This window comes from Spermophilus citellus (assembly GCF_964194105.1).
Source record: "Spermophilus citellus genome assembly, chromosome: 10".
NCBI classification, from domain to species: domain Eukaryota; kingdom Metazoa; phylum Chordata; class Mammalia; order Rodentia; family Sciuridae; genus Spermophilus; species Spermophilus citellus.
Genome location: NC_138197.1, coordinates 87,336,242 through 87,356,757, shown reverse-complemented (window position 1 = coordinate 87,356,757; position 20,516 = coordinate 87,336,242). Strand labels below are relative to the sequence as shown.

Genomic DNA, 20,516 nt, shown 5'->3' with positions numbered 1-20,516 from the left:
ACATAAAAATATTCCCAGTAAACAATGATGAACCAGTTGGATCAGCTTCTAGGAACTAAAAGTAGAGAATCAACAACTGAGGTGGTAATGATCTAAATTTCTTTTTCTTTCTTTCTTTCTTTCTTTCTTTCTTTCTTTCTTTCTTTCTTTCTTCTTTCTCTCATCAGATGCTTATTAAATATGCACCACACATCGAGCTCTATTCTATAGCTCTAAGATAAAGGTGAAGAAAGGGAAACATAGATTATAACTCTTCCCGACGTCAGTTAGCATGGACTATAAGGAGTGGGAACATCCCCCAATATAACTCCAAAGAAAAAGAGAAAACAAAATGAAAAGAGAATAGGTAATACTTTTGATCATAATAGATTCCAGCCACAAAAGAAGATAGGGGTGGGTGGGGAGTAGTAGAGATGAGTGGAAGAGGTGACTGGCAGTCACTACTGAAAGAAAAAAACAAGATGAGCTCAAAGTTCTACAGGGCTGATTTAAGTGGCACAAATATGGGTAAAACAAAAGAAAGTAGGTACAGGGAGTACGAATAACAAGACAAAAGGAAAAAAAAAAAACACTGGAGACTCAGTCTGTGGGATTCTGAGAGGAAAATCTGGATAGGAGTTGAGGCAAAAGAAACAAGACCGATCACCAGAACGTCTCATCCTGAAGGGACTGGGATTGGCTCTTCCTGCTGATCTGGAGAGGAAGACAGACACATGGTACATGACAGCTTAAGAGAAGAGGCACATGGTCATGCTACAGAGGAAAGTGGTGGGTTCATTCCCAGGGCCTTCCTGCCCACTCAGGTCTAGGCCTTTGCAAGTCCTGGCCATGCCATCCCACAGCCCATAGGCAGACAGCCAGAACATGGACTGAGTGATGCAGATGGTAATGTTTGGTGGGTGTTATTTTGTTCAGATTATTTAAAAAAATATATTCTTAATACATAAGTAAAATATATTTGGTCTAGGAAAATTAGTTGAAAGATAATCAAATGAAATATGAGGGGGGAAAAAAGATCCCTACCCTAAACAATGGTGTTCTTCAGAGAGAAAAGGCAATTGGCATTTCTAATTAGTCATTCAACAATTTTGCAGAAACTGCCAACCCATCTTCATCCTACCCTGAAAGTTGGCAGTTATGGCCCAAACACAGGAAATGTGGTAAACAGGACTGCCAAGTCCCAGTCAAGAATAAAGCTTTTCATCAACTAAGGCGAGACATTCTCACATTCTCTTCAAGTACCTACAAAGATATACTGGCAAGATCTGTAAAGGATCTCTCTCAAGTATTCATCAGACTACTGATTGGTGCATACATATGAGGAAATAACCCCAAACCAGGGAAAGAGTCATCCAAAAGTATTAGGGAGATAATATATAACGTTCTCCCATATAGCAATCATTCCCAACAGCCAGACTAGAAAAATCTCATATTTCATAGGTCACTGGTTAGAATACTCAGAGGGGTCTTGCCTCAGTAATGGGGCAAAATTAGTACTTGACTGAATACTGCTCTGTTCCTACATAACAATCTCCAAAGATGACCTGAAAGGATAAAACTGTTTCCAAGTAACTTAACTGCATTCCCATAAAAGCTCAAAAATATTTATAGGAATAAAATGTATCCAACAACCCCAAAAAGGAAAAATATACAGTGTCTGTCATACAATAAAGAAATTAGCAGAAGGCAAAGAAGCAGAAAAATATGAGACTGGTGAGAAGAAAAAAATCAATTGAATTCACCCAAACCTAAGGCAGATGTTAGAATTAACACACAGGAATATCAAAATAGCTATTATAGCTGAATCTGATACATTTTTAAAGTTTAAGTAGAGATGTGGAAGATATTAAAAATATACAAATCAAAATTCTAGAAATAAAAAAAATGCTTGAGATTTACAAAATTACATCAAATGGGATTATCAGCATGTTAAAAGCCATAGAAGACAAGATTAGTGAACCTGAAGACATAACAATAGAACCATCCAAAATGAAATACATAAAATATCTTATAGGAAAGGGAATACTATCTCTTGAAGATAGATTGTCATAAATTAAAGATGTATACCTTAAGCCTAAGTCAATCATATGTGTGTGTGTGGATAATATTTTTAAACCAACAAAGACCTAAAGCTAACAAGCCAACAGAGGAGACAAAATGGAGTCATAAAAATAACTCTATCCAAAATAAGGCAGAAAAAGAGGGGAAGGGAACAGAAAATACATAAATAGAAGGCAGATAGCAAGATGAGGAATTTTAGCCTTAGCATGTCAATAATCACATTAAATGTTACTATTTAGACACTTCAATTTAGATTGTCAGGATTGGGTGGGTTAAAAATCAAAATTCAACTATATTCTTCCTACAAGAAATACACTTTGCATACAAACAAATGAGTAAGTCAAGCTCGAACTAATGGAAAAGTCATATCATAAACAGAACTATCCATGTATGGTCGGAATTATGTTCTTCAAAATTCATATATTAAAGCCCTAACCAGGGTGTGATCATATTTAGAGAGAGGGCCTTTAACGTCATTAAGGTCAAATGGTGTCATAAATGTGGGTACCCTAGTCCAGTAGGACTGGTATCCTTATAAACAGAGAAAGAGACACCTGAGAGCTAGCTCTCTTTCTCTCACACACTTTCTCTCCCCCGCATCCTCCCCCGCAGAGTTATGGCCATGTGAGGACAGAGGAAGAAGTCAGCCATCTGCAAGCCAAGAAGAGAGGCCTCAGCAAATGCCAATTTGGCTAGCACTTTGATCTTAGACTTCCAGCCTTCAGAAATATACAAAAATAAATTTCTATTGTTTAAGACCCTGAGCCTGTGCTATTTTGTGCTATTTTGTTATAGTAGCCCAAACCCATTAATTCACATGCTATGACTAATCAAAAACAAGATTAAGTGAATGTATTAATGTCAGACATAGTAGATATCAGAATAAATAATATCACCAGGGACAAAAAAAAAGGTCATTTTATAATGAAAAAGGGGTCAACTCATGACAATACTAAATGCTTATAAAGCTAATAACAGGAATTCAAAATACTTGAAGAGAAAAGATCATATATCTGCAAAAGAAGTAGACTAATATATAAGCATAGATGAAGATATCAATACTTCCCTGCAATCTACAATAGAGAAAAAAATAATAAAGAAAAGCAAACCAGTCCACCAACATGATCTAACTGACACTTACAGAATACCTCACCAAACAACAGCTACATACACATTCTTCCAAGTGCACATGGAACATTAATACATTCAAAATGAATGAAATAACTATTTACACCATTATTGGAATTAAGTTAGAATCAATAACAAAAAGTTTTCTGGAAAATTCTCAAACCTGTGCAAACAAAATAACACATTTCTAAGTACCAGAGGATAAAAGAAGAAACCAAAAGGAATATTAGGAAGTATTTTGAACCAATTAAAAATGTGAAAAGAACATTAAAATTTATGGGATGCCACTAAGGAAGTACAGTACTGTAGGGAAAAATTGGAGTACTAAATGCCTTCATTAGAAAAAAGTTTCTAAAATCAATGACATAAGTTTCCCCTAAGAAACTGACAAATCAAACAAACAAACAAACAAAAAACAAGTCAAACCACAAAGAAGTAGTAATAAAGAGTAGAGTGGGATTCAATGGAATATGAATTAGAGAAACAGTAGATAAAATCATTGAAGCCAAAAGGTGACTACTAGGGAAGACCAATACAGATGACAAACTTCTACAGGAAGGAAGGAAGGAAGGAAGGAAGGAAGGAAGGAAGGAAGGAAGGAAGGAAGGAAGGAAGGGAGGGAGGGAGGGAGGGAGGGAGGGAGGGAGGGAGGGAGGGAGGGAGGAAGGAAGGAAGGAAAAAAGAGATGAAAAAGGAAGAAGAGATGAAAAAGGCGACATCACTCCATATTCTATAGTCATTAGTAGGATAAGTATATCTTATAAGCAACTTTATGCCAAAATTTTGAAAACTTGGATAAAATAGAATATTTTTTAAAAAACCCAACTACCAAAGCTCATTTAAGAAGAAAGAGCTAATGTGAATAACACCATACTTTTAAAAGAATTGGATTTGTAGATGAAAATCTCCCTAGAAATAAAAACTTCAGATTTACAGTTTCATTGGAGAACTCTATCAAACATTTAAGGAAAAAATAATACCAACTCTATATAACATCTTCCAAAAATCAAAGAGAAGGAAATACTTTCCATCTCATTATATATGGCTGGTATTGTCAGGACATCAACTAGGTGCCCTAAGACAAATTTGTTTTAATGCAAAACAAAACTAGAGGCCAATATCTCTCAAGAACACACATATAAAATTTCAAAGCAATAATTTAAGAAATTAAATCCAACAATACATAAAAGGGGACTTATCCTAAAAATGTATAATTGATTTAACACTCAAAAGTCAGTGTAATTTACCATATTGACAATTTTTTAAAAACTATATGAAATATACCAGTAAATTTAGAAAAAATAATGACAAAATTAACAGCAATTTCTGATGAAAGCTCATACCAAACTAAGAACAAATGGGTACTTCCTCAACATAATAAAGTACATACACCAAAAGTACTGCTAATTCCCTATTTAATGATAAAACACTGAATGCTTTTCCTCTGAGAACAAAAAAAGATATTCATTCTCAAACTTCTGTTCGACACTACATTGAAGACTCTTGCTAGTGTAATCAGATAAAAATAAATAAATAGATAATAAATTAATAAATATCAATACTATATATTAATAATACCCAGACTGGATAGTAAGAGGTAAAACTATCTTTCTATAATAACAACATGATCATTTTTGTAGAAAAACCAATGGAATCTGTTCAAAATAAAGTTAGTGGAAGAGGTAAGTTTAGCAAAGTTACTGAATACATAATTATATTCAAAAATCAATTTTGTTTCTTATATACTATATAACAACAAAGAATTAGAAAATGAAATTAAAAAAAAAACATAATTTTTATGGTCTGGCTATGAGGTGTCCCCCAGTATACTCATGGGATAGACAATGCTGGAATATTTAGAGGTGAAATGTTTAGATTATGAGAGATCTAACCTAATCAGTGGATCCATCTACTTGATGGGTTAAAAATTTTAAAGGATTTCTTCACTGGGTGGTAACTGTAGGCTGGGGTTTGGCTAGAGGAAGCAGGGCTTAGGGGCATGCCTTTGGGGATTATACCTTGTCTCCTGGCTCTTTTGTGCTTGCTGGCTACCATCAGGTAAGCAGCTGTCCTCTGTCATGCCCTTCTGCCATGACGTTCTGTTTTATCTCAGCCCCAAAGCAATTGAGTTGGCCAACCATGGACTGAACCTCTGAAACCATGGGCCTCAAATAAATCTTTAGCCCTCTAAGTTGTTCTTGTTAGGTAGCTCAGTCACAGATACAAAAAGCTGATTAAAACAATAGTAGAATGAAAAATATGAAATACTTAGGTGTATATATATATATATATATATATATATATATATATATATATGCAGGACTTGTTCATTGAGACTAACAATACTGTTGTGAAAAATTCAGGACCAAAATAAATGGAAGATATATATCTTGTTCATGGGTAAGAAAATTCCATATTGTTAATATGTCAGTTCTTCCTGAATTATTTACAGAGCTAATGCAGTTTCAACCCAAATTCCAGTAGGGGTTTTTGTAGAAATTAGCAAGCTAATTCTAAAATTTACATTGAAAGGTCAAGAATTTATAATAACCAAAACAACTTTGAAAAAGAACTAAGTTGGAGGACCAATGGTATCTGTTTTCCATACTTCTCATAAGACAAATCAATACTACAGTGTTAGATCCAAGATAAACAAGTCAATGGAGTATACAGTCCATAAATAGACCTACCTATTTGATACTTGACAGAAGCACAAAGGTGATTCTATGAAGAAAAAATAATCTTTCTACAAATGGTGCTGGAATACACATGGAAAAAAATGAATTTGTTCATTACAGCTAATCAACTGTAGAACCTAGAAGAAGACCTTTCTGATCAGAGCAAAGATTTTGTAAATACAACAGAACATAACCCATATAAGGAAAATATAAAGCCAAAGACTGGACATGATAAAAATTAAAAATATCCTATCTTCAGAAGATACTGTTAAGATAAGCCACAGACTGAGAGAAAATATTTGTAAATCATATACTTGATCAAGGAATTGTATCCAGAATACATAAAGAACACTCAAATCTCAATAAGAAAACAACTACCAAATTTTCAAAAATGGCCAAAGCATTTGAACAGATGCTCTTCCACGAAGGATAACTAATAAAAATATGAGAAGTTGCTATTAAAAATATTCACCAGAAAAATACAAATAAAAATCAAAATAAGATACCACTGTACACCTATTAGAATGGCTGAAAAAATACTGACTATTCTAAGACAATGATGTAAAAAAACTGGAATTCTCATACAATGCTGGTAGGAATGTAAAAACACTTTGGAAAACAATGTGACAGTTTCTTAACAATTTAAACATATGCCTTTTATATGAAATAGTCATCCCACTTTCAAGTATTTATTTAAGAGAAAGAAAATACCATGCCCATATGAAGTCTTGTACCTAAATGTTCTCTGCAGTTCTGTGGTTAATAGTTAAGTACTGAGGAAAAATTCATTATCAAGTAAATTTTTAAATTATAGCTTATCTACATGAGAAATGTAATGATGCCCTTATAATGTGGATGAATCTTAAAATAATTATGCTGAAGAAAGAAGCCAGACATGAGAGTACCCACAGTTCTCTTTCAGCTGACTAGAGTAATGATTTTGTAAACACAACACCATTTTGCTAGAAAAAGAGGCAAGAAGAAAAGATTACAAAGGGCATGAGGAAACTTTTGTGTATAGATGTTATTGCTTCCTTGGTTACACTGACAGTTTCAGAAATATGCACATATGTCCAAAACTTATGAAATTAGATACATTAAAATATGTGTACTTTATTGAATGCCAATTACACCTAGTAAAGTTGGTAAAATCCAAATAAAAGCAATACATAAGTATGGATAAATATTCTCAAAACAAATAACCAAATTATGTTATATGCATATATAAATATGTAAAAATGAAGCCCACTGCTATGTACAATTATACTGCACCAATAAAAAAAATCTCAAAATAGGACAAAATAGAAAGTTCTCCCTCCCCCGCCCAGAGTTCCACTCTCCAGTAATAATTGATTTTTAATATAGTTCATTTAAAAATTTCTTCTGAGAATTGACTATATAACATTAAATATAATTATACCTCAATTTTTTGATTTGTGAATTTTAAACAGCATCTTTGACCTCTCATTTTAAAAAAATTTAGAAAATAGACTTTCTAAACTACTACCTCCCACTTTCAATCTCTGCTCACTGAAATTTTAATATTTAGTTCTGTTTGTTTTCCTACATCATCATCATTGAAAACATGTAGCACTTTTTATGTGCCAGACATTATTCTGAAAATTATATTAAGTTCTATTATTTTCAGAATAACTTTGTGAAATATTAATTATTTTTGTGCTCATTTTTCCCAAGAATACCAAGGGATAAATAAGCAATTGCCCAAGTCATAGTATGGAGCTCCATTCAAATCCTGGCATTCTAGTTCTAAGATTCATGCTCTGAATGACAATGCTCTACTGACTCAGCATGATGTCACAAGTTAACCAATTTAAATAATGTCCTTAAAACCCTCAAATGTGAATATAACATCTTATAATTTTCCCTTTAAGTTTGATGAAGAAATCCAATATCATTACATTTTCTTCTACTCTTCAAATCTCTCCAAACCTCCATCCCAGAATATTATTATTTTTATTATTATTATTAGTTGTTCAAAACATTACAAAGCTCTTGACATATCATACTTCATACATTTGATTCAAGTGGGTTATGAACTCCCATTTTTACCCCATATACAGATTGCAGAATCACATCGGTTTACACATCCACGTTTTTACATACCCAGCATATTATTGTTGTTACATTTGTCTGTAACTATAATTTCTGAGGCATTGTCCATATATTGATATTTTTCAAACTGAAAACCAGAAAGTAGTAATCACATACAGTAGAATCTGTAGGAAAAGGCTCAGTGTCATGACAGCAGAAAATCCCACTGAGTGTTTAGAGGCAATGAAACTCTCTTCAATAAACCTTTGCTAATGGAAGTAGAAAATTAAAGTTTCAAGAGGGTTAGGATGGCATCATATCATAATGGCCTACCATCTCCTGAAAGGGATTCCTCACAGAGCCTCTAACTTCCAGTTCTAATTTGGACCAATTTCTCTCTATGCCTGCCTTAGGGCTGTCATCCTGGAATCACATTTCATTACAAAGCTGGTTAACATCCACATTCCCTTAGAACCTATGACTTCCTCTTACTTGGATTCTTTTTTGTTTCACTTAAGTAGTCCTTTCAGAAATATTTTGTGGGTGGCAAATTGTCTGAATGCTTGTATGTTTGAAAATGCTTCACTCTGAATTGATAGTTTGGCTGGGTAAAAAATTTCAGGCTCAAAACATTTCCTTCAACATTTTGAAGCCATGCTTCTTGTGTTCTTGTCCTTAACATCTACAATTGCTGAGGATATGATGCCAATCAGATTCTCATTTCTTTTTTAGGGACATGCTCTTTTAGCCTTTAGAATCTTCCCATTATTTTCAATATCTAAAACATCATAAGAATGTCTTGAGGTAGTTTTGTTCCTTATCCTATCTTGCATTTTCTTGACTCTTCTAATCTGAAGTCCTCATTCCTCACATCTGAAATATTCTCTCCTGTTCCTTTCTGTTCTGTTTTCTCTTTCTGAACATCTTTTAGATATTAGCATTTTTGAACTGTTCTCTGATCTGATTTGTTTCTAGCATTTTCAATTTTTTTTTCCTCCTAGGCTTTCCTTTGAATTTCTGACTTTGGCAATTAGTTTTGCATTTTAAGAACTTTTAGATTTTGACTGTTCTTTTTCTTGGCAATCTATTTTTACTCTACAAACACTTTTCATGGAATATTTTTTTTTCTTTATGAGAATGCTAAATAGAATCCCTTCAAAGATAGTTCTGTTTCCTGCATTATGTATTTCCTCCAGAGCCTATGTTCAACCTGGGTTTTTTATTTTTTATTTTTAATCCTTATTTTTCCTCCAGTTTTTATGATCCTTGGATTTTGATTCATACTCACAATCGAGGAGGCCCAGCTTGTTCAAGATGACTAGCTCTGCCTTGCCCAGGTCTCCCCTTCTCTCCACGGGTGGCCATCCCTGGAAGCCTTGGCTCTGTGATGGAAGAGGACATAGCAGGATGCTCCTCTCTCACCTTTCCTACTTTACACTAAAACTGAGGAGAATGTCACCCAGATGGGATATCACCCCTGCTAGGGCTCTTTCCCATGAAGACTATTCAATCATTTTAAAGATTAGTCCTTTGGATTTTGCTTGAGCATGTGACACAGGGAAGGAGAATGTGGACTATGACTCACACAGTTATTCCACAGTTGAATCATCTCCAACTCCCTTCTCATACTCCAAGTTTTGAGTCTCTCTGGGTCTGCTGCCAGGAAAAATAGCTCTGGCCCCTACTGCAGCCTTCTCCTATGAATGTGGTTTAATCTGTTAATACAATCCAAGTATTTCCACTTTTAAGAAATCTCTCTATACTTCCAGTTCCCTGATACTCCTTCTCCTATATCCAGTAGGGTCTTTTGCTTATTATTCTACATTTTTATTTATCATTATTTCTATGGGATTTTGGAGCAGAAAGCATTTATATGCATGACTATCTGGCATCCTGAACAAGAATTCCCATCACATCTTTGTACATATTTGTGAGTTCCTCCTTGTTTGGGGACAAAAGTCTCTTTATGGCTTCCACATAGGGCCACAGGGTCATACTAACAATTTCTTAATTTCTCTTCTACTTTTCAGCTCTCCAAATATTTGAAACGAGTTTTCTATTCTCCTGTCCTCTCCTAGTTAAATATTTATAGTTCCCCTAACCATGGCTAACTGAACTGTCGTATCATTCTGATTAGTTTCTTCTGAAAGTCCTCCATCTTCCTAAAAGCATTCAAATGGGTAGGGGACCAGTGCTGAGAGCTGGTTCATAGTAGCCTCATCCTCCTAGGATATCACACATTTACAACAGCCAGCTGCTCTTACCTCCCTGCCCTAGGCAAACAAAGTTAGTGGTATATCACCAGAAGCTGCTGTGAAGACGCTGTATGACGGTGACATATTTAAAAAGCCATGAAATTGAATTGTAGCATAGCTTCTAACTTGTATATAATTATGCTATCATCCGAATAAAATTCATTTAAAACTCTTAGTTTTAGTCATTTGGTAAAGGATGATACTTTGCGCTGAGGAAAAAAAAACTCAGGTAAGTTATTCCTAAATCGATTGAAGAATGCAGTTGAATTCACTATATATACTATTTTTTCAGTCACTTGAAATGCAATTTCAAAACTCCAACATATTTCCATTTCTCACAAACAAAATAGAATGCTTTCTAAGAGCTTTATATTGTTGTAAAATCACTACTAATTATCATATTTATAATGTTTAAAAATTACTAAAAAGTGGACAAAGACAAGTGTTATATTAATCAGGTAACAAGTGTTGTATTAAACTATGGTAATATCCATTTATAGGAAACAATGTTTAAAAAAACTAAATAAAACATTGTCTGACAAATTTACATGGTGCAGTTCTCAACTAATAAAGATTTTTCTGATTGTCGTGCCTTCCTTGGAATACTCTCTGTCCCCAGTTCCTTCAAACACATATTTGTGAATTGTAAAAGAAAAAGCATTCTTAATATATTCATATATATGGAAATTTTTCTCTCAGACATATAAAGAGGCCCAGACATTTTATAGTAATTCAATAGAAGTCTTCAAATCCTGTTTGTTTATTTATTTATTCTGTGTGTATGTATTTATTTACTTATAAGAATTAAGAAATTGTTGTAGGCCAAGAACTAATGATTCAATGATACAATGAAAAAACTTGCTATTGCTATTCTTGCGGCTCTCACAAGGGTTAAAGTTTCAATCTGTTTAAGCACTTTTTTCCACACTTTGATTCAGAAAGGTAGATTTAGATGCACACCAAATGTGTGCCATCCTCTAGAATCAAAAAGCCTGACATGTTTTCCATTCTCTGGGCCAAATGGACAATGTCAGTAACATTTATGGAGTGTTAACAAGAAGGATTCAGAGATGAAAAGTTAGCTGGAATAAGCCCTCTCAGGAAAAATCATTTAATGATCTCATCCTTATTTCTTTCAATCAATGAGAATCTGGAGATAAAGCACTCCAGTGTCTACAGCTGTGTGGTGCCAAGTGATATGCCAAGAACCAGTGGCCCTTTGGGGTCTCCTACCTTCACAACTGAATCTCCTGTAAGCCTCATAAATCCTGTGCTCTTGTCCTGAGCAGCTATTTTAGTTCACCAAGTGCCATATTCTGTCACAGTTCCTTTTCTTGGCCTGAAATATCCTTGGTCTCCTCATTTACCTGAAGTCCTCCTACTCAAATTTCAAGGCTCAGCTCAGACACTGCTTCCTCTAACCAGACTTCTCTGACTCAGGGTGGTTAGTTCAGTGGAGTTTAGCCACAAAGGTGAGAAAAGACAGACCAGGAAGTGAACCTCTGTTCTAGCTTTGCCAAATGTGTTGTTATGCAAACTTTCTGAACTTTCATTTTTCCCATCTATAAAACACACATACTTGCTTTGAAAGGCTGCTTTAGGACTAAATATAATGGGGAAGGCAAAGTCTCTGAATAGGGAGCTTGGCACAAGGACAGCACTCAGTAAATGCTGTTTTCCATCCTCTTTCTCTTTTTTCACACCCTTGAATGGCATGAACTTAAAATCTCATGCTTAGATCAACTGTGGTCCCTACTGTGCTACTGTGAAAATCATTCAGAAAGCAGTAAGAAGTTTCAAATTAAAACTTGTAAATAAAAACTTATTAAAGATTTTCTGTTACAAAGATCCTTCATGCATAGTATGACTCTAAAATAATGAGAATGATCTTTTACTTGAAGCATGTGCATAGAATATTTTCAAAGATCCTGATCAAAAGCCTCAGCCCTGTGTGTTACAACCTATGAATTTTACATAGAGGTCAGTGTTATATTCTTAGTAATCACATCTGCTTCTCACCTACTTTACAAACTCAGGAGGTAGGCCAGGAACAACAAAGTACATTGACAGCAAATATTTCCACAGGACAATAATATTATAAAAACAATAATTATTGAATTATAAGAATTCACATTTTTTCCAAGTCTTTCATCCACACTTTCAAAAGTCTACAAACATAGTTGCCTATATGGCAACTCAGTAGCACTCAGGGGCTCAGTTGTCCTGATATCCAGGAGTGTGTGCAAAGGTCCTTCAACCTCAGTGTAGCAGAGGGACACTGGGTGTGTTTGTTGAGTGGCAGGAGAAAGAATATGGAATACTCCTAAATAGGCCAGAAGTTTCCAAGCATTTTCCATCTAGTTCTTGAGTTCTTGTTTTTTTTTTTTTTTTTTTTTTTGTCACGTTTTCATTCCATGCTGAGAACTGTGGGAATCACTGGTGCTTTGCTCAGCTATTGAATCACCAACTTCGTGACACAGAAGTTTTTAAAAGCATGGAATCTGGAGTGGGCGGCCTGAGTTCCAATTCCAGCACTACTGCTTACTAGTCTTGGGAGAGTTACTTCTTCCGTATTAAGGACTGAATGTTTGTATATCTTTATTGTTCATATACTGAAGTCCTCACTCCCAGCGGCATGGATGAGGAAGTGGGAACTTTGGGAGATAATTAGGTTTAGATGAGGTCATGATGGTGGAACCCCCATGATGGAATTGAAACCCTTATAAATAAGAGGAAGAGGCCAGAATTCTTGTTCTCTTCCCCCCCCATTTGCCCACCCCACCCTGCCTGCCATGTGAGAAAACAGTGAGAAGGTAGCTGTTTGAAAGCCTGAAAGAAAGCTCTTACCAGGAACCACATCTGTTAGGATCTTGATTCTGGGAGGCCCCACCTCCAGAAAGGTGAAAAATCAATGTCTGCTATCCAAGCCATCCTGTGTCTGGCATTTTGTTATAGCAGCCCTAGCTGACTAAGACACTCTGTGGTTTAGCTTCCCTAACTGTAAAATGTAATAACAGTAGCACCTCCATCATGGGGCTATAGGAAATTGTGCCCAGCACATAATTAATGTTCCTAATTATTAGGAATTATTAGTGTAAAATCTTATTCCTTTTCCAGGCTGAGATGCAATGGATGAACAAAGGTACTTAACAAATATTTAGTAGTTGGATAATGCAAAATCATAATCGAATGAAACCATCAATGTAGACTTTTTTATACCCAGATGGTTTTTATGAATGACTGATGTCAGAGAACAAAATCTTAAATGTTCATATGATTGAGCCTCAACACATGCTCATTTGCCCAAAAGCACAAATAGAAAAAAAAATGATGAAATTGTAGGCTAATTGTCAGAGAAGAGAAACCAGTAAAAGTAAGCCAAGTAACTCTCTACACAAATGCTCCTTTTTAAATTTGGCTATAGCATGGATTGCTTCTTTTTAAAAAAAATCCTATAAGCCTTGTTTAATTATTATCCAAATACTCTGACTCTCCAGTGAGGTCATATTTGGAAATATATATGTATCAACATTTAAACAACTCAAAACCATAAAAGCTTAAATACTTCAGCCAAATTCTTTCTCAAAATTGAATATGTGTGTTGTAAAAATTAGGGGGGGATGTTCTGAATCAGATCATTGTTTCATGCTACCCTTTTTATACAGTAAGTACAGAGTTAAGAAATTTTAAGATACCATCATTAAGCCTGTTCACAGCACTGATCAGTTCTAATCACTGCTAAAAATATCTAACATTACTGGAAAAATAAAATAAAAAAGCACAGCTGCAATATTTACATATGCCTACAAGAATATAATCAATCATCTTAAGTCTCAGGGATTCTATAGATAGAAAAGTTTTAATTTAATTTTTTTTTTTTTTTTTTTTTTTTTGGTACCAGGGATTGAACTCAGAGGCACTTAACCACTGGGACACACCTCCAATCCATTTTTATTTTTCGAGTCAGAGTCTTGTTAAGTTGCTTAGGGCCTTGCTAAGTTGCTGAGGCTAGCTTTGAACTTGAATCCTCCTGCCTCAGTTTCACAAGTTGCTGGGATTACAGGTATGCACCACTGTGCCTGGCCTAGAAAGGTATTTTTAAAGAATAAATGCAAGCAATTGACACATATTACAAATAGCACAGAGGGTTAAAGAATAGAGAGAGTTGAAGGGTGAAATTATTCTCCTTCCTATGAGAAAAGCAGAATGTGGGCCCAGGACTATGACCACTCTTGTTTTATTTTCTCAAGAGATAAGGAAACATGAGGAACTGTGGGTACTTAGAAAGTTGGTCAGTAATAAGAAAGGACTTTCCAGATATCAGCATAGATAGTATTGTCTTCACTGGGAAGGAAAGTGGGGGCTAGTTTTCTTAACAACTAATAAAAACAGACTATGCAAGAAAGAAGAGTCAGGGAGAATGGGGAAGCTGCTTTCAGTGGCTGGGAGTCCTGAAACACAGAGGTTCCCCTAAAGATCCCTGGACAAGCCACACACACACACACACACACACACACACACACACACACAAATACACTATGAATACACATACACATAACACACACACACACACACACTACACATTACACTTTCAAAAGTAATGATAGATAATGGTGAGACTTAGCTTTTATTCCATACTTCTTTGTACGCAAGTATTAATGTTATCTCAAATTTTACTCTATTTAAATAATAAATTAAATTTAAATCCAGAGTCTTGTAATAGTTTTGCTTATTGTGAATTTTGATTTTGACCAAGAAAATAAAATGGAGTAAAAATGAAAGTTATATGTTTTTTTTTTTTTTTTTTGATTCACTTTACCCAGTGCTCTTAGCAGCAACTTTCATGGATATAGATAGAACATACTTTGTCACCTAATTGTTCTCTATGTCAATTTTTCTTTTAGGAAATAATGAATCCCCAAAATGTATACATATCCAAAATATTATTATTTTAAATATTTATTTTTCAGTTGTAGTTGGACACGATTCCTTTATTTTCTTTATATGTGGTGCTGAGGATCAATCCCTGGGCCCAGCACGTGTTAGGCAAGCGCTCTACCACTGAGCCACAACCCCAGCCCTCCAAAATATTATTTTTTAAAGTATTAATAGATGTAATACCTTAACAGATTAAAATTGATTTTCTCTTGATTTTGTAACAAATTACTCCAAATTTAGTGACTTAAAAACTATGAATTTATTATCTCACAGTTCTATGGGTTAAAAGTTTGGCACTGGTCTCACTAGATGTGATGGTTAAAATTGGTTGTCAACTGCATTGAGAGATGCTTAGAAAATTGATAAATCTCACTCTGGGTATGTCTGTAAGGTGTTTCCAGAGATGACTGGCATGTGGACCAGTGAATCCAATGGAGGAGACTTACCCTAATCTTTGTAGCACCATGCAACCTTTGCACTGGAGACCAGGCAGAACAAAAAGTGGAGAAGGCGGAAGGTCACACACGTGAGCAAGCTCCTTTCTTATGTGGATACTTTTTTCCCTGTTGCCATCCATCACTCATGGACATCACCCATGAACATCAGACTGCTAATTCTTTAGCTTTTGAATGTGAATATGCATCAGTGACTCTCCAAAGTCTTCACAGCCTTCAGCCTGGTTCTTGGACTGCACTGGTCCTTCTTGTTCTGAAGTTTCCAGCTTCTTGGACCAAGCAGCTGCTGGTTTCCCCAATTCTCCAGCCTGCAGATAGTCATTGTGGGACCAGCCAAACTCTGACCATACAAGCTTATTTAATAAATCCTCTCTTATTATTATATATTCATTCTGTTGGTTCTGTCCACTAGAGAATCCTGACTGATACACTAGATTAAAATTAAGGTATCATTAGGATTGCATTCCTTTTGCCTCCTTCTACTTTAAAGGACTCTTATGCTTACATTGGCCCACCTAGGTGGCCTAAGACAATTTCCTCATTCTGTAGTCAGTTGATTAGCAACTCTAATTCCATCTGCAATTTTATTTCCCCTTTGCCATGTGCTCTTGCTGCCATAACAAAATGCTACAGACTGGTAGCTTAAACAACAGAAATTTATTTTCTCATAGTACTGGAGGCCGAAAGTTCAAAATCAAGATGCCAGCAGAGGTTGTTTCAGGTGAGGTCTGTCTCCTTAGTTGTAAACACCTACGTTCTTGCTGTGTCCTCATATGGCTTGTGCTATATGTGCACATGCTTTGATGTTTCCTCTTCTTGTAAGGATACCAGTGCTATAGGATTGGAGCACCACCTTTACTATGAAGGCTATTAACTCTAAACTAGTCACTCTGGGCTTTAGGGTTTCAATACCCGGAATTGAGGAGGACATAATGTGGCCCATAGCATCAGGTAACCTAACATATTTACAGGTTCTGGGGATTAGGACATGGGCATTTGGACAGAGGCATTGCAATTGCTCTGTCTGTTGCAATGCTGTACTTTGAATTTTAGACTCATGGTAGTGATATACTTCTGAGTTCCAATGGGGGAACAATGGTGAGACTGAGCTCAGAGTTGCACTCTGGCGTTTTTTTTTTTTTTTTTCTTCATTTTTCCCAAAATGGTGATAATAGAAGCTTAGACCATTTCCAAACAGAGAATCAAACCTTTTCTCTGGCATTGGTTCAGCGAAGATCAATAGGAGCATTTACTCAAGAGTAAAAGGTGGAAGTGGCCAAGATGCCAGGTTTTCTAAGCCATGGGGCCATGACAGCTGCAACACTGAAGTGACTCTTGGATGCCTAAGGTTCATTTGAACACTACTAAATGGTGTATGATGAGCAGAATGTGGTCAGGGGCTTATGGGTCAAGCATGTGATATCAGGTTTTAAAATTCACATTTCAAGATAGCGTGACACATGAAAGAGGTAAGAAAGTGCAATGCATTATTTGTTATAAAGGAGTGTGTCTTAAGCAAGTCCAGAGAAAAGCTGATCTCCCAAACTGGAAAAATCTCTGATCTTTATATTCTCTTTTTATCATTCCTGAAGGTCACTGAGTTAATCAGCCCATTGTTCATCATCTGGATCAAGACACACAAGAATGTGGCCATCTTGGTAAAAGGTCTTACTGTTGTCAAGAGGAAATTAGCCCTGCAGTAGGAAACCTGCAGATTCCAAGCCTGAAAGGAGACAGTGGGTATCTGAAATATGAAAATAACTGCAGATCCCTTCTACCTTGCCGTCAGTGCTAGGCCACTCTTAGTGATAGCCAAGGGCCTGTTAATGGATTTTTACTCAGACTTGACTACCATTCTGATGTCACCCCAAAGTGTAGAAGAAAGGAGATTAAGATGAAAGAAAATACTTTTTGGTCTTTCTCCTATCCCACTGAAGATACATACACACCTACAGATGTTGAAGACTACACGGGTTAGCTATACTGATATAAAAGCAATGATGGCTTCCTTTGTACACAACTCTTGGGCCCTCTCCAAGCGCTCCATTCACACACTTGCAAATTTTTATTAAGGTCCTAAGTATAGCATATGAGGCCATAAAGAGAATATTTTGCCTTCTTGGAATCTTGGATTAACAATTAACCCAGCCTGACCCAGAGGCTTATGGTCTATGAAAGTGGGTGCTGGGATGATCATCAAAGACCATAGCAGGAACAATAAGGTCTGAGAAAGGCTGTGAGGTGGGAAACAGGTAGAGCAGAGGAAGCACTGGCTACCGGAGATCTAAAGACTGCTGGAGTTATGCAGGCCTATAAACAAACAGTATTCCAGGTGGCAGAAACTGGAGGTGAGACAGAGCACAAGAGGTGCATCCTTTCGGCATGGTTCAGCAGGACAAGAATGAGCTCCCTCCCTGTACTAAAATGTTCTGCTCCCCTGCTGCATTAAAATCTTTTAGTTTTATTCCTTTCCTTCCACGTACCTTTCCTTTTACTTTTGATATATTAGATTTTTAAAAATATTATTAAAATGTGAACACTCATTGTGACAATCGATGAAAATATGTAAGAAAATTAAAATCAACTACCTGTTGAAACATTGGAGTATTTCCTCCTCATTGTTTTTCTGATGTCATCTCTTTGCTTCTTCCTGTTACGACAGGGAAGACCTTCAGTTTTGGGTCTTTGTGTTTGTGTCTGTGTGTATGTGTGTTTGCAGGGATTTTGTTGTTTTCTGGGTGTGTTGTTGTTGTTGCTTAATATTACAATGTGTGCATAAACTTAAGCAATCCTTTGTCGATGGATACAAGTGTTTCTTCAAATTTGTGCTGTATGATTATTTTGTACACGGATTTTGTTTATACCACAGATTATTTCTGGTATGTGTTCTTGAAGTAGTATAAAAGCAAATGAACCCTCCTAGAACTGACAGTGCAGGCTGCCAAGGTGCCCTCTGGAAAGCTTCCACTAATTATACCCCAGCAGCAGCAAATGAGCCTTTGGTGCCACCACATGCTTGTGAGCATCGAGCATCACTGTTCCATTAATTGTTGATACTTCATGGGTTAAAAATAAACATATTGCTTTAATTTATGTTGCTCTGATTCCGTTTTATTTATTTATTTTTTGGTTTGTTTCTGATGTAAATTTTTGAACATGCCTTTGTCTACTTTTTATCTAAGTGTCTTACTTTTTAAAAATGTCCTTAATAGATTAATTCAACTGCAACTGTGAACCTTGAGGTTTAGTAGGCAAATGGTCTTCCCAAATTTAACAGTTAAAAACCTTCAAGGCTTTAATAAAAATCTTCACGTGTATATGGTCACAGTGAAGGAACATGTCCTGCACCAACTTAACCCACTTCTCCTCACTCCCTAAGAAGAATCCCTGGTCTGGTACCACCTATATTCTTATTAAATTCTCTCTCCCTTACTTTGCCCAGTCAGTTGGGACTCCTCTGTTTCATGAAGTGTTACCATTTCCACTTGACTCCTATCTAGTTTTTCTCCACAGAAAAACAGGATATCTGTTTAAAAATCTACTTTAAATGCATCCGTGGCCCTCTGGTGTAATCAGAACCCATCACCAGTCCCTCACCAGGTCTGTTTGGCCTGTCCATGCTTGCTTTTCTCCCCTCCACATTTTACACTGCCCATCCCTGGCTCACCAAGCTCCAGATGACCAGGCTCAGTCAGGTGCTAGAGCCCAGACTCTGGATTGCTCTTCCCTAGGCCTCTGAGCATCCACACCCTTCAGAATATCACATCCTTCAAAACACTCGCTCTACCAGAAGAGTGGGCTTCTCCCTCCTCCAAGTTCTTTATCCTTTCTCACAACATTCCCTCTTCCCTGCACATCTCACAATTCATAGCTGACATTTTTCATGTTTACCTGTTCAGAATCCATCTTCCAGACTAAAATGGTCTCTCCAGACACTTGTTTTTTGTCTGCCAATTTGTGTCCACAGGGAAGCAGTGGAGAGGGTCCTGCTGCTTTACTCCACTCAGTACTACTCACCTCGCAGATGGTTAGCATAAATTCTTCCCAGGTGCAGGGAAACAGAGGCCAATGCTAGCTCTTGGTAACGGCCACCTAGCCCAATCTTAAGCGAAGGAGGGCTCTGTGGAGGGAATCCACGTCTGGTCTGAGCTGAGTTCCATAGGATGAGGCAGCCACGGAGAAATCTTTCTAGAGGAGACGACGGCATGTGTGAAATGGCTGGGACAATCAAGCACTTTTGAGGAAACCACACAATGACAAGCCCTACCTTTCCAAGTGAAGTACTTTCCACCCCTTCACTCTGCCTCACGTTATGCCAAAATTATACACATAAGTCAAATATTGGTGACCAGATGAATGATACACATACACCTCAAATGAAAACAATTCTCCCTGAATATCCTTTTTCTCTTTTATGCATTTGAATTGAGACCTGGCTGAAAATACATCTCCTTGAAGCTATCCTCACCCAGTAGCAACACAAATGACTTTTACTACTCTGAATGCTATCATTTTTCGTTGTTGTTCTCCAATTGTTTAATATTTTCTAATTTTGTCTAATCTTGACTTCCCAATTAAATATAAAGTCCTCAAGGGGAGGAACCTACTTCTCTTTTTCCCCCTCTTTTCCTTTTCTTATTGGTTTTTGTTTTGGTATACCAAACCCATCAAATCCAAATACAGTAGTATCCCCTTACCTGATGTTTTCTCTTTCCAATGGCTTCAATTACCTGCGGTCAACCATTTTCTGAAAATTATATTAAGTGGAAATTTTCAGAAATGAAAAATTCATAAATTTTAAATTGCACACTATTCTGAGTGAAGAAATCTCACTCTGTCCCACCTGATACATTAAGCAACCCTTTTTGCAGTGTGTACATTCTGTATATACTACCCATCCATTAGACACTTAGGAACCATTTCATCTTTCACTGTCACAGAATCACAGT

General features: G+C 36.2%; 1 long non-coding RNA gene across 1 annotated transcript; it reads right to left on the bottom strand.

Moving 5' to 3' along the window:
- Positions 1–18,155: 18,155 nt before the first annotated feature.
- Positions 18,156–20,292, bottom strand: LOC308657530. The gene is made up of 3 exons (XR_014023957.1): positions 20,265–20,292; positions 19,459–19,755; positions 18,156–18,217 (listed from the first exon to the last, which is right to left on the bottom strand). It is a non-coding gene; the product is annotated as an uncharacterized lncRNA (long non-coding RNA).
- Positions 20,293–20,516: the final 224 nt, after the last annotated feature.